General features: G+C 39.1%; 1 protein-coding gene and 1 pseudogene across 4 annotated transcripts in view; one reads left to right on the forward strand and one right to left on the reverse strand.

The window, feature by feature from the left end:
- The window catches only part of DENND1A (DENN domain containing 1A), a 489,116-nt gene that overhangs the window by 16,284 nt on the left and 458,356 nt on the right, over nt 1–14,476 (forward strand). The gene's annotated exons all lie outside the window — the stretch shown is intronic.
- On the reverse strand, nt 9,358–9,579 carry LOC123787988 (small ribosomal subunit protein uS14 pseudogene; annotated as a pseudogene).

A 14,476-nucleotide genomic window follows, 5' to 3' on the forward strand; every position in this document is an offset into this window, starting at 1 on the left:
GGTCTATAAACTTCATGAAGTCAGGTACTATAAAAGCCTTGTTCACTATTAAACCTTGAGTGACTTGCACAGAATGAGGCATGTAGTAGGTACTCAGTTAATACATACTGAATAATTAAATGAATGTTTAATACAGTGTAGAAGTTTGGTGTTGGTTGGGTTTCATCTTAAAAGAGTATATTTAACTCACTATTTGTGATTGTTCCAAATAACTGATGATCCCCAAATCATGTGGTTTTGACAGATCCCTTTGGGATTATAAATATTTATATTTATTTTTCTGAGGCTAATGTTATGCTTTATTCCTGGAGTAAATACTGATAATCAGCAGAGAAAGTCCAGAATGTGTTGATTTAAGTGGAGGATGCAGCCTGGATGTGCCTCACTTGTGGTGACTACAATATAAAGTCATTTATCCTTATACTGATCACTGAAAGTTGTTTCTCCTCTACCTATGAGATAGTTATTCTCTTTGGTGCCAGAGGATGGGTAGTCACAGCCTGGAATTAAAAAGGAAGAAATTTATAGTGTTCTGATGGCCTACTTCTTAACGTTTTCTCTGGCAAATTGGCCTCACCTTTCCTACCTTGGTCTGACTTCCTCATTGGAAAAGTTTCATATTGCGTAGGAAAGAACAATTTAGCAGGAATATGAGTTGCACATTATTAGCTCAGTGCTGCTCAAACATGTTCAGGTGATGGAGTACCTAAAAGTCATGGTATTGTGTGGAATACTCTGAAATATTTATACATTAAATGTCAAACTACATTTTCCCCCCAAATCAGATATTTTATATTATATTTTAGAATAGACAGAATAGGAGTGAGAAGGGCTTAAGAAAAATTTATGGTAGGAAAACTTAAAGTAGATTATGTTATTTTTTCATGCAAATTGGGAAGTAGCCATTTTTGGCCCTTCAGTCTAGTTCCTAAACCTGCAGTGATTTAAGTAGCATAACTGGAGAACTGTTAAATTAATTGAATATGGGGGAGAGAAGAGGAACTAAAGTAAAAGGTGACGATATCAAGGTTTTCAATTTGGGAGCATCAAAACCTCATGGACAGAAACTGGTGAGTCAGGAGGGGGAACTGGCAGGGAGGTCAAGAAGAATGACTTTGTTTGACTGTAAACTAATGATAGGGCTGAGGAGAAGAACACAACAGGCAGTTAGAAGGTGGGCTTAGTGCCTGTCATATAGTAAGGCCGTGAGTAAATATTGGATGCCACTGTTATTAGGAAGAGAGCATAGAGATTTGGAAATCATTGGCACGGAGGAAGAAAATGAAGCTATGAGAGTTGTTTTCAGGCTGAGTATAGCAAAGCACAGTTCAAGGTTTGAACCTAGGGGGAAAGAAGAGACTTAGATAAGCAGTGGAGAATGCTGTGGGGCTGTCAGTAGAAATGGGAATCCAGAGGAGACAATGTGGTTTAACAGTGAGTTGTGGATGTCCTTTGAGAAAATGGTTTTGGTATGATATGCATTAATTCATTCATGCAAGGCAGGAATCTAGGTGTTCTCTTCAATATCTGCCATATTACTTGTCCCTTCAGTATTATGATAAAGTGCTGTCAAATTTACCTTCCTAAGTAGGACACAAAAGTGAAACTATACAAGAGTAATTGATACATTAGACTATCAAAATGAAAATCTTTTGCTCATCCAAAGAGACACTCTTTAGGGAAATGACAAGTCACTGAGTTCTAAAAACTCAATTTATAAACTCTTACAACTCAGTAAGACAAACAGTCCGATAAAGAAAAATGGGCAAAAGATTTGAACACTTTATCAAAGAAGATCTACAGATGGCAAATAAGCTTATGAAAAGATGCTTAACATCATTAGTCATTGGGAAAATGCAAATTAAAACTACCTTGAGAAAGCTCTGACACATCCAGTAGAATGGCTAAAATTAAAGAGACTTACATTATGAAGTGTTAGTAAAAATGTGGAGCACCTGGCACCCTCATGCTTTCCTGATAGACTCAGAGATGGGCCTTGGTGTTCAAAACCAACTTTATGGGGTCATCTTCCTGAGCTTCCCTCCTGTTATCTCCCTAGTTCCCTGGGGCTCCCCGTTAGTTCTGTTGGCCAGAAAACGGGGGCTTTATTTATCCTGTTCTGCTGTGCACTTCCCACGGCTACATCTGTAGTTCAGACCTGGCAGTGGGAGGACACAGAGGAAAGGAAAGTAATTGGGATTTGCCCCATTCTCTTAGGGTTAAATTACTGTTTGGAAAGGAAGGTTTTTTTTTTTTTTTTTTTTTTTTTTGAGGAAGGTTCTTCACTTACTGCTTTAGGTTTCCGTATGTTCTCCTGCTTTCCCATTCCTTGAGCCTGAACTAGAATGCTTTTCCTGGAACTCTGTCTATGCTGTTGTCAACTTCCAGTTTTTGTGCTGCCTTATGTCCATGCTGAGTGATACCAGACGAAAGAAAATGGTAAACGTATGGTTTATCACTGATTTGGTGAGATTTTGAATTCTAGTCTTTTTTTTTTTTTTTAAAGATTTTATTTATTTATTCGACAGAGATAGAGACAGCCAGCGAGAGAGGGAACACAAGCAGGGGGAGTGGGAGAGGAAGAAGCAAGCTCCCAGCGGAGGAGCCTGATGTGGGGCTCGATCCCATAACGCCGGGATCACGCCCTGAGCCGAAGGCAGATGCTTAACCGCCGTGTCACCCAGGTGCCCCTTGAATTCTAGTCTTCTATCCCAATCCGTCTACTATTGTTTACCTTTTTTGGTTCCTCACATAGGTGCTCCGTGAGTTCTACCCTGGTTGTATAGATGTATTTTATAGCTGTGAGAGACAAGGTGGAGTGTGCCTACTATATTTTACTTGGAAGCAGAACTTCCAGATTTCTTTTTATTTATCCTGCTCTGCATTCATTGGACTCCTTGAATGTGTGAATATGTAACCATTGTCAGTTTTGGAAAATTTTCAGTTCTTTTCATACCAAGAACTAAGTGAAGATGGGAATCCAAAAAGGTAAATAGAGCCTTAAAACCAGCTTGGGTTGTGCCCCATTCTCTTTACCTCTTCTGGAATATTGACTAGTCTTAGAATTTCTGGATCTTTGTCTTTTGCTTTTTTATAATTTCTGTCTCTAAACACTGTTCTGTATAATTTCTGTAAATTCACTAATTCACTTTGGTTGTGTCTCTAATTAACGTTGGTTGTGACATTTCTGCTCTTAGCCAACCATTGAGTTATTTTTTTCTTATTTTGATATATACTTTGTTCTTTTTCAATTTTGCTTGATCATGTTGTAGTTTTACTCTTTACTCATTTTCAATCCTTTTATTTCCTTAAGCTTATTGAACATTCCATGTCCTGTCTCTCATAATTCCAATATCTGAAGTCTTCAAAAGTCTGATTCTGCCATCTTTTATTTCTGAATTTCTTATTTATGGGCTTTGTTTCCCGGAGGGTTCTAATTTTTGCCCACAAACTATTTCTTGAAACTGTGTGTGTGTATGTGTGTGTGTATGTATGTATGTATGTTTAGGCCAAGGTTGAAGTGAATTTTTCCAGAGAAGGTTTACATATTTTTTTGCTAGTGTTCTGTGGCCACTTTCAGTTTGTGACCACTTCAACTTGCATTCCTGGGTTGAGGTTTTTGGCCATTCGGTAGCAGTCCCTTGTGAGGGCCAGCTTGTGGTTGAACTTGCAGGAAGATTGCCAAGGTTTGAGAGTAATTGTTTTCATTATAGTTCCTGAGAGGTGTATGTGTGTGGATGGGTTTCTATCTTGATCACCTTTGTAGTCCCAGTTTAAATGATGAAGGAGGAGCATATATTATACTTTCTCCCTCAGGCTGGATGTTACTTTTGCCTTGTATTCCTTGAGCGCCATTTAATCGGAAGAGTGAATCTTGCATTGGGCAATGTAAATGCCTTCAAGGGGAAAGCTAGTTTTTGTGTTTCGCTTTTTACCGTGTTGGGTTCTTAACTTCATTAAGTTCTTCATCTGAATCTTCCTTATTTCCTTCCAAGCTCGTCAGTGTATGTATTTGAGAAGATAAAAACATCCGTTATTTACAATTGTTTTTAGTAGAGGATCAGAAGTGTACTTAGCTTGTCATATTGCCAGAAGTGGAATTCACGGCTACAGTTTTTCCAAGTTTCAACCTGATTTAGTTACTCTTCTTCAGACTTTACACGAACACTTACACCTCTGTATTTTTATCAGGCCATTTCCCCTGCTTGAAATCTCCTGCCCCCCCCCCCCCTCCCCCGCCAAATCCTGTTCACTCTGCAGTGTTCACTTCACGTTCTCCCTGTTCAAGAGAAGCATCACAGAGTGTCCTAGCTCGGTAGTTCCCAAATGTTCGGAATGTTTGCATCAATAAAATCTTAAAAACAAGTTTTGTGGAACCAGAAAGAAGTGATTATCTCCCATCATCATTATTTTTGAAAAGAAATTATATTTTTATAGCAAAGAGCAGGAAGAACATGTCAGATTAAGGACGGTTTTAAAAACTGAATTAAATACTTTTGTGTGGGAAACACACTGTACTGCCCCTTGCTCTCCTCCTCATTTCGGTGTTGTCTGTAAAGAGCCTCATTGTAGACTGTCCACAGGTAGTCAGACCCATGGCCTTCGGCCAGGATGAGGGGTGCAAGTTGCAAGCCCACAGCGTTTTGTTTTACCAATTATGTGGCACCTAGTCATGTATTTCCTCATGGCAGCTCATGTTTGACTGTTTACCTTTGCATTTTATTATGTTTTATCTCCTTGACTAGGTTGTAAGCTCCTTAAGAGCCATTATATGTATGTATTTAGATTACTCATAAATATGTGTTGAATGAGTTAAATTTAGATGCCTCTGATGATAGTCGAAACCTAAAAATATTTATAGAGCACACATTTGAGTATATCACAGCTTTGAATGTTGTTTATTTCTTGAGGAAAAAGAAGTTTTAATATGAATCATGAGTCTCTTATTCATCTCACTTCTCCTCAGGGAAATTCATTCAATTAACAAACTTACTGACTGCTTGTTAAAAGCCAGGTCTTTTGTTAGAGGCTGAGAATACAAAGTTGAAGTGAAACAAGGTTCCAGTCCAGTGGGTAATGTGTACGTATAAGTAGAAAGCATGGAATACCTCCTGGGAAACCTTATAGGAGAGCTTTGAAACAAGTCTTGTGACAGCGTAGAGAGAGCCGCTGAGTTTCGTAAGGAAGTCAGAGAGGCCTCGAGAGGAGGAGGCATTTGTTCATTTATTCATTGATTTCAGCAAATATCTCCAGTGCCTCCTGTTTGCTAAGCACTGTTGTAGATACATCTTAAGTGAGTATGTTTGGTGAGAGAGCACATTTTAGGAAGGAAATCGTGATGAAGAACGTAACCTTTTGAAGTCACAACAGACCTGGGTTTGAGTTCATACACAGCTACTTACTAGATAATTGTCCTTGGAGCAAGCTATTTAAGTTCTCCACGACTATTTTGTAAAGTCCGCAAACACTCCCTTACCTCACAGGATTGTCATGTAGATAAAATGAGGTGTGGTATATAAAATGCTCAGCACAGTTCCCAGCCCTTCCGAATTAGCTCAGTAAATGGTAAATATACATAAAAGGCGCAGGTGATTGAGGCCTGACGAGGTCAGTGTGACTGCAGTGCGGGAGGTACCGTGTTGTGTGTTGGTAGCTGGTGGTGGCAGAAGCTGACTGAAGGGTCTAGCTGAGGCTCAGTTGCAAACAACCTTGCTTGTCATGCTAATTAGTATCTTTATTTCCCAGTGCATTTGGGAGTCTTGGAGATTCGTGTTATATTTTTGTCTCTCTTTTCTGAACCGTGTTGCGGCATGTAGAACGTTAGCGTAGTAGTTAGGAGCATGGACTTTGGAACCAAAATGCCTGGGTTCTGGTCCCAGCTTCCTCATTTCCTGAGTGTGTGAGCTCAGACAAGTACTTCAACTGTCTGTACCTTAGTTTCTTCACTGGTGAACTGGATAATAAACATACCTATCGTATATGTTTGTTTTGTTTGCATATATGCTTTTTGAACTCTTTTTTTTTTTTTTGGTTAAGGTGTGGAACCCTGTGTCAGAGGAGCCTTCTTTAAAATTTAGACATAAAACAGTAAAAGTACAGGTGCCTGGGTGGCTCAGTAGGTTGAGCGTCCGAGTCTCGGTTTCGGCTCAGGTCATGATCTCACGTTTGCTGGATCAAGCCCAGAGTGGGGCTCTGCTGAGCGAGGAGTGTGCTTCTCTCCCTCTGCTCCTTCCCCTGCTCACATGCGTGTGCATGCATGCTCTCTCAAATAAATAAATAAGTAAATAAATCTTTAAAAAAAACCAGTGAAAGTAGATCGATGTGATGGGTCTCTTTCATTCCCCTTCCCTTTCCGCTAAGGCCTCCGATACACCTCGGCTCTACACTGAAAACCACTACCCTAGAAAAGTGAATGTTGGGGCGCCTGGGTGGCTCAGTCAGTTAAGCATCCAACTCTTGATTTCCGATCAGGTCATGATCTCAGGGTTGTAACATCCAGCCCCACATCAGGCTTCCTGCTCAGCAGGGAGTCTGCTTCTCTCCCTCTCCTTCTACCCCTTCCCCCCAAAATAAATAAATAAATCTTTAAAAAAAAGTGAGTGTCTTTCACTTAAGTATTTGTTGAATTGATATTCAGGACAAAGAACTTTTACAAGTTGTAAGCTAGCATTTGTATTAGTCTAAATCAATGTGTATATATATATGTTTAAAGGTTTACTTATTTTAGAGTGTGTGCCTGTAGGGGGAGGGGCAGAGGAAGAGAATCCTTCAAGCAGACTCCCTGCTGAGGTACGAGCGATGTGGGGCTCAATCCCGCGACCCAAGACCCATGAGATCTGGACCCGAGCCAAAACCAAGAGTCAGAGGCTCAACCGACTGAGCCAGCCAGGCACTCCTAAATCAATATTTTGATATAAAAATCATGAGCCTTCATATTAACAACTATAATATAACTTTGTGTTTTGCAAAAAAAAGATTTTTGCAAATATTTTTGATTTAAAATGCTAGAGCTACAAGGTGTCAGAACTGGAAGAGATCTTTTAGTGATCTGTTCATAGATGGGGAAATTGGATCCTACAGAGGGAGGTCTTTGAAGCTGTGCTACAGCCAGTCCCCACGTGCTCTTGTTTTAGACCTCCTGGCTCTCATTTCTTGCTCCAAGCTGCACAGCTAGTTCATTGCCAGAACCAGGGCAAGCAAGTAGTTTTCACCATTCTAGGACTCCTGCTTTTTATACCTCTTGCTGTTTTACAGTATGCATTCTTGGTGTTAATGTTGACTTTGCCCTGAGGTGTTACTTGGTGAGTCTATGGATTGTTTTGTTCCTCCATTTGTCATTGGAATTCTCAGAGAGTAACTAAGGGCCTGGACTTGGCTCATTAGGTATTCCAAGATGCCTTTCCTTATATTGATAAGTTTTAATGTCTGATTAATTACCATCTATCTGTAAGTCTAGAGAATAGGTAAACTATGAAAAATATGTCCTAAATTAAAAATGAATATTATTTACCTGGGTGAGTAAGCAGACACACCATGGCTGAAAATCATTAGGAAAATTAAAGTTGCTTTCCTCTCTGTTAATGCTCTTTATATTAAGGAGATGGCAGACATTTGAACGGGTGTCCATGGCTGGTCACACAGACCCTGCCCATTCCTGAACACTCACTCAGCTAATAAAGTACCATAATTAGGCCCTTAAAGCACTCCCGCAACCTTTAGGCTCTTCTAGTCTGTCAGGGACCCTACAGACTCTTGCACTGGATTTTCTGTCTCCCTCCTTTCAATTTTAAGCGCTGTTATTTAAGTGGGTCCTAAACCTGGCTGGCTATGCACCAGAATCACCTGGGGAACTTAAAAAATTTTTTTGGGACCCCACTCTAGACCCTCTGAACCAGAACCTCTGGGACCTGGGAATCTGTGTTTTCAAAAAGGTTCTTCAGGTGATTTTGTTGAAACAGGGAACGGACCTAAGTTCCAGAGCAAGTTGTATAAATGATGCCAGCTCTGAGAGTCAATTCTGGATTCTTAGGAGAGAGAATCTGACTCAGCTTGTTTTTAACCCTGGTCCCTTTATGTTCTAAGGGAATATTCCTCTGTTTTGCCTCTTCGTGATGGATGAATTTATAGCAGTTTTCAAGCCATGTTCCCATAGAACTTTGGTGTTACATGAGTTGCTGTTAAAATGGAATGATGCTGGATATTTTCCCGTAGGTCTCTCTCTCTCTCTCTCTCTCTCTCTCTCTCACACACACACACACACACACGTAAATGGACAAAATATTTCCATTTTAAGTAAAAATTTCCTTTTTTGAACAGAAATTCTTAATTTTCATGTAATCAAACCCATCAGTTTTTCACATTATGGTTTGTGCTTTTTAAAAGTTTATTATTTTTAGTAATCTCTACATCCCACGTGGGCTCAAACTCAAAAGCCCGAGTTCAAGAGTCACATGCTTTTCCAACTGAGCCAGCCAGATGCCCCTGGTTTGTGCTTTTGAAGTCTCATATCTGTAGCTATCCAAATCTATGGTTTTGCTTTTGAACACTATCAGAGAAGGAGTGCACAGAAAAAAGTCCTGAAAGGAGATTAGATGAAAATGGAAGAATTGTGGATAGAAGAGAATGAACTTATCTCAATTTCAATTCCAAATTTTTTTCTACATAGATGGTCATGTTGTCTGCAAATGGGAAAAAATTGATTTCTTCCTTTTCAGTCTGTATGCCTTTTATTTTTCTTGCCTTATTGCCCTGACTTAACTATTTAATGTAATGACAAGGTGGTGAGGGTGGATGGCCTTGCTTTATTTCTAATCTTAGAGGGAAGGTATTCAGCCTTTCACCATTAAGTATAATGTTAACTATAAGTTTTTCATAGAGGTCCTTTATTAGCTTGAGGAAGATCCCCTGTATCCCTAGTTTTCTGAATTTTTATTATGAATGTGTGTTGAATTTTATGAAGTGCTTTTTCTGCATCAATTGATATTATAATTTTGATTTTTCTTTTTTAGCCTATTAAGATGGCATAGACTGTATTGATTGATTTTCAGTATTAAGTCAGCCTTGCTTCCCTGGAATAAATTCACTTGTCATGGCGTATCTTGTTGAATTCTGTTTACTAATATTTTTGTAAGGATTTTTGTGGCTAAAAGGATATCGATCTATAGTGTGTGTGGTGTGTGTCTAGAATTTATATTTTTGGTACTGTCTTTGCCTGGTTTTGGTATTAGAGTAATACTGGCCTTGTAAAATGAATTGAAGTGTTTCATCTTGTTTTCTGGAAGATACTGTATAGAATTGGTATTTTTTTTTAATTGAAATATTTTTATTTTATGTGCAGTGAGTTAACATTAGGGTAGGTATCTTGGGTATCTGCAGTAGGTAGGTCTCTTGGATGACCCATTCAAGGAAGTTCATTTAATCCAACTTAATGAAGCCTGTATCCCTTGAGTACTGACAGAAACCCTGGGGGCACATATTGAGGCCGTATATCAGGATCAGACCATGCAAGTTTGAACAGATGCAACAAGAACGCTGGCCAGATTTCCTCAGATGGCTCCAGTAGAACTGCTGGTGACCCATCTTTCCCTCTTAGATGCAACAAGGCAGAAGGTAGAATTGGTATTAATTCTTTAAGTGTTTAGTAGAATTCTCCAGTGAAACCATCTTCATCTGTTGAGATGATCATTTGACTTATTTAGTTCATGTAGTTACCATATCTGATGCTCTTTATTTCTTGGTATAGGTCCATATTTCCATCTGGCATCATTTCTTTTTGTCTGAAGGATTTCTAACATTTCTTGTAGTACAGGTCTGCTGCTGATGAATTCTTTCAGCATTTGTAATGTCTGAAAAATCTTTATTTTGTCTTCACTTTTGAAATATTCTCTGGGAATAGAATTCAAGGTTGTCAGTTTCTTTTAGTACTTAAAAGATGCTGCTCCACTGTTCACTCATTTGCCTAGTTTCTGACAAGAAATCTGTCATTCTAATCTTTCTTCCTGTGAATGTAACCTGTGTTTCTTGTTCTGCTTTTAAGATTTTCTCTTTAATACTGATTTTGAGCAATTTGATTATTATGTGCCTTAGATTTCTTCCTGTTTCTTGTGCTTGGGGTTTGTTGAGATTTCTGCATTTGTGCATTGTTTTAATCAGATTTAGAAAGTTTTTGATCATTAGTTTTTCTGCCTCCTGCCCCCCTTTGGGGATTCCAATTACTTATGTATTTAGGCTGTGTGAAGTTGTTCCGTAGGTCAGTGATGCTTTGAATTTGTTTGAATTTTTCCCCTTTGTGTGTTTCATCTTGGATAATTTCTAGAACAATGTCTTCAAGTTCACTAATCTTTTCTTCAGTGTTTAGTCTGCAGTTAATCCTATTTGGTGGATTTTTCATTGTTTTTATCTCTAGAAATTCAGTTGGGTCTTTTTTGAATCTCCTATGTCTCTTAATTTTGTGAACACTTGGAATACAGTTAGAACAACTGTTTGAATAACCTGTCTTCTAATTCTAACATCTATGTAAGTTCTAGGTTGGCTTTTCTTGTTATGGGTTGTATTTTCCTAATTCTTTGCGTGCCTGGTAATCTTTTTATTGACTGCCAGACACTGTGTATTTAATTTTGTTGGGTGTGGGGTATTTTTGTGTTCTTATGAATATTCTTGGACTTATGGCAGTGATCTGAGGCAATCGAATGTTTTCCATCTCTGAAGAGATTGCTGTGCTTTGCTGCCTGATATTTTGAAAACCATTGTTTCATATATTTCATAAGTTGAGTATGAAAGAGTTTGATCCTCTGGGTTTTAATTTTAAGATTTGTTAGGTGGGATTGAAGCAGTACTCAGCCTAGAACTAATTATTCCCCATTACTAAGGTAATAAATACCCTATTCTATCCAATGCACTGTGAATAATATAAAGAACTTAACAAAACAATTTCAAGGGAGGTGCTGATCTGATGCTTCATCACCCCTGAATACTTCAGTGGGCTTTTCCTACAAACAAGGACATTCTCCTATAAAACCACAATCTAACCATCAAAATCAGGAAATTAACATTGATGCATTACTACATTTAATCCTTAGACCCATTCAAATTTCAGTGGTTTCAGTAATATTTATTTATTTATTTATTTATTTATTTATTTATTTATTTATTTATTAATTATAGCAGAAAGATCCAGTTCAGAATCATACATTGTGTACAGTTGTCATGTCTCTTTGGTTTCCTTCATCTGGAAGAGCTCTTTAGTCTTTCCTTGATTTCTGTGACCTGACACTTTTAAAGTTTACAGACCAGATATTTTTTAGAAGACCCATCAATTTGAATTTATCTGATAGTCTGATGTTTCTTAAGATTAGATTCTGGTGAAGCATCCTTGACAGGAATGTCATGGAAATGATGCTGTTTTCCCACTGCATTCTAACAGTTTGTCTCATTACTTATGTTGATCACTTTAATGAGTTGATTAAGGTAGTTTTTGCTAAACTTCTACACTAAAAAGTTACTCTTCTCCCTCTTGCAATTAGTAGGTGGGAAGTTACTTTGAAACTGTAAATGGTCCATTTCTCATTCAGTTTTCAATTCACTTATTTATATCAATGTGGACTTATGGTTTCCTGTTTTATTTGGTGGGTTAATAATCTGTTAATGTCATTGTTGAATTTGACGCTGAAATTACCCCAGATCTGGCCAGTGGGAGCCTTTTCAAGCTGGTCTTTTGATAGTTGCCATCATTCTTTGAGGACTTCTTTGCTTTCTGACACAATAAGATGTTCCAGCTCATTTTGTACTTTCTCTGCCCCAGCCCTGGAATCAGCTATTTCCCCAAGGAGTTCTGGTTCCTGTTAGAGAAGAGTTGTATTTAGAACTCAACGTCTGGGTACTAGATATACTCATTGCTATTGGGGTGTTGCTGCTGTGAGCCCTTGTCAGTGGACAGAGCCGGGAAATATATGAGAGTTTAAAAGTCAGGTTACATTTACACTTTATTTCCTGATCTATATATTTATTGAACACCTTGAGTTCACACTAATACCTCCAATTCAAATCCAACTCTATAGAATTCATTCTAGTTTCTTGTTAACTTCATTTGTGAGAAAGCAGGCCCTTCTTACTGCTCTTGGGCCCCTTCATCTCTACCCCATATGGATGTTCTCCTCTTTCACCTTGCTTTCCTAGGATTATTGTACCTACTCCGGTGGTTTGATGTGCCCCTGCCCTCCCCACTGCCCTGTGGGTACCTTGCTTGGACTCTGACTCCCCATCATGCTGATCAAGCCTGCCCCAAACCCACATGGCCAAACTCTTCATACCTACCCAGGCTTCCACACCCCACTGTAGGGTGTGCCCTTGTGCTTGGACGTGCTCCTCACCCCCTTGGGCTCTCACACCCTTGTACCTCTGTGGGGCACATTCCTCACTCCACTTATGTTTCAGGCCTGGCCATCCCTGTGTTTGAACACATTTCTCACTCTATACGAGTTCTGGCTCCCCATACCAGGCTGCTCCCCCTGAGCGAATGCCTTCCTTTCTACTTGGATTTGGCATTGTATTGCCAGGCCACCCCTTAGCATGGATAGCCTCCTACCCGGCTCATGTTCTGACATCCCTTGTCAGGGTCCTTGAGGGACATTTTCCTCACCCTGCTCAGGCTCTGACACCCCACACTGGGCCATTGCCCACATGGACATCTACCTTGCTTTGCCTATGTAATAACTTTAGGACTAAATTGTTCAGGAAGAACAGAGGAAAAGTTAGGGAAAGGAAGGCTTTTAAATATTTTTTAAGGACAAAAATGTTAACGCAATCGATACATCTTCGCAAATGTTATTAATATGATTGAAAAGTCTATATTTTACACTGCTTAGCACGGTGGAGAATTTCTTATAACAGTACGGAGAATTGGGGCACTCGGGTAGCTCAGTTGGTTGGGCGTTGGACTCTTGATTGTGCTGAGGTTATGATCTCAGGGTCTTGCCCTCTGTCAGGCTCTGTGCTCAGAGGGAAGTCTCAGAGTCTCTCTCCCTCTCCCATCGCCCCTCCCCCTGCTCTCACAGCACACATTCTCTCTCTAAAATAAATAAATACATCTTTAAAAAAATGTATGGAGTATTGCACATTGCTGAGTGTGCAGACACTGTTTCTCTTCTTGGAACTCAACTAAATTTCTTCCATTACCTTGCTTTGTGCAGGGTGGCACGAGAATCTTTCCATAGGCGTATATGGAAAGGTGAAATGTTGCAACTCCTCGCAGAGCAGGATCTGTGTATCTTTATTAATCTGATCCTGAGAGCATTATTAGAAATGAAAAGTTAAGTGTAAAATCTTGAAACGACTTGTTTGTATAATTACTCAACTAAGTTAATCATTTTCTAACAAGTCTCAACAATGACTGCATTCTTCTATGGAGGTGTTAACTTGTTACGGGTTAGAAAGCACCCTTTGATACAGCATTTTCAGCCTGGAAAAACGGCTTTAATTTCAGAGTTCACTGAAACAAATGGAGACTTGTTGGAAATATTAACACTACCCTTTTGCTTGTTTGTCTGGCTTAAAGGAATCAATGTTTAGTAGGTGATGTTTGCTAGCATGTTCTGAAGTGTTGTCAACTTTAAGACGGTTCAACTGGTATGAAGTTTGAAATTTACCTCAGCTCCCTTAGCATCTAAGTTTGTAACTAAAGAAACAGTGTGGTGAAGTCAGATCATTATAGAGAATAGGTTGCTATTTTGCTTGATAGATATTAGCTGGTTTGAAGATTTGATGGCTGTGAAATGAGTAAGGGGTCCTAACACTGTGTGTGTTTCAATTTGTAGCTCTAAATAGCACTTAAAGGGATGAGGGCCTACATTACAACGTGGTTACCATATGCAGCAAAGATTCATTTTTATGAGGAGTTAGTGTTATATTTTTCTCCTAATCTCATAATATGTTGTAATTGAAGAAAAGTAGATCCTAATTGAAAGCTGATGATCCAGCAGAGTGATCAATAGCATGATACTCTAAAACAACAACAACAACAAAAAAACCCATTAAGCTTTCCTGCTGCCTGAATATTGTCAAAGCCTTTGTCTGTTTCATGACTTCAAGCTGAGTGTACTTAATCATTTTGAGAACATGGCCCTGAGCACTGAGCATGGCCCTTCCAGTGAATCACTGAGAATTGTGTTCAGAAGAGTGGTATTGAATAGAAATGCTCTTTTGGCTTACTTTCAGGCTTCATTCTCCCAGAAGCAAGAACTGAACAGACCTCCGTTCTTTCAAGCACATTTTAGCTGTTCGTGTGTCATTTTTCTGTATTTAAGAGCCAAGGCTGTTGTCAGCAGGTGTAACTTATTGATACCTTTGACTCTAAAGGAAAGTATCTTTGAAGAGTAACAGTCATGTGTAAGCAGTGTGTATCCAGTAAATTACCTCTTGTCAGAGAGAGAGAAGCAGTTACTGGGAGCTGGAAACCACACGTCAGGTGTTGGAGGAAGAC

Source organism: Ursus americanus, chromosome 18, assembly GCF_024610735.1.
Source record: "Ursus americanus isolate L20-20 chromosome 18, mUrsAme1.1.p, whole genome shotgun sequence".
NCBI lineage: Eukaryota > Metazoa > Chordata > Mammalia > Carnivora > Ursidae > Ursus > Ursus americanus.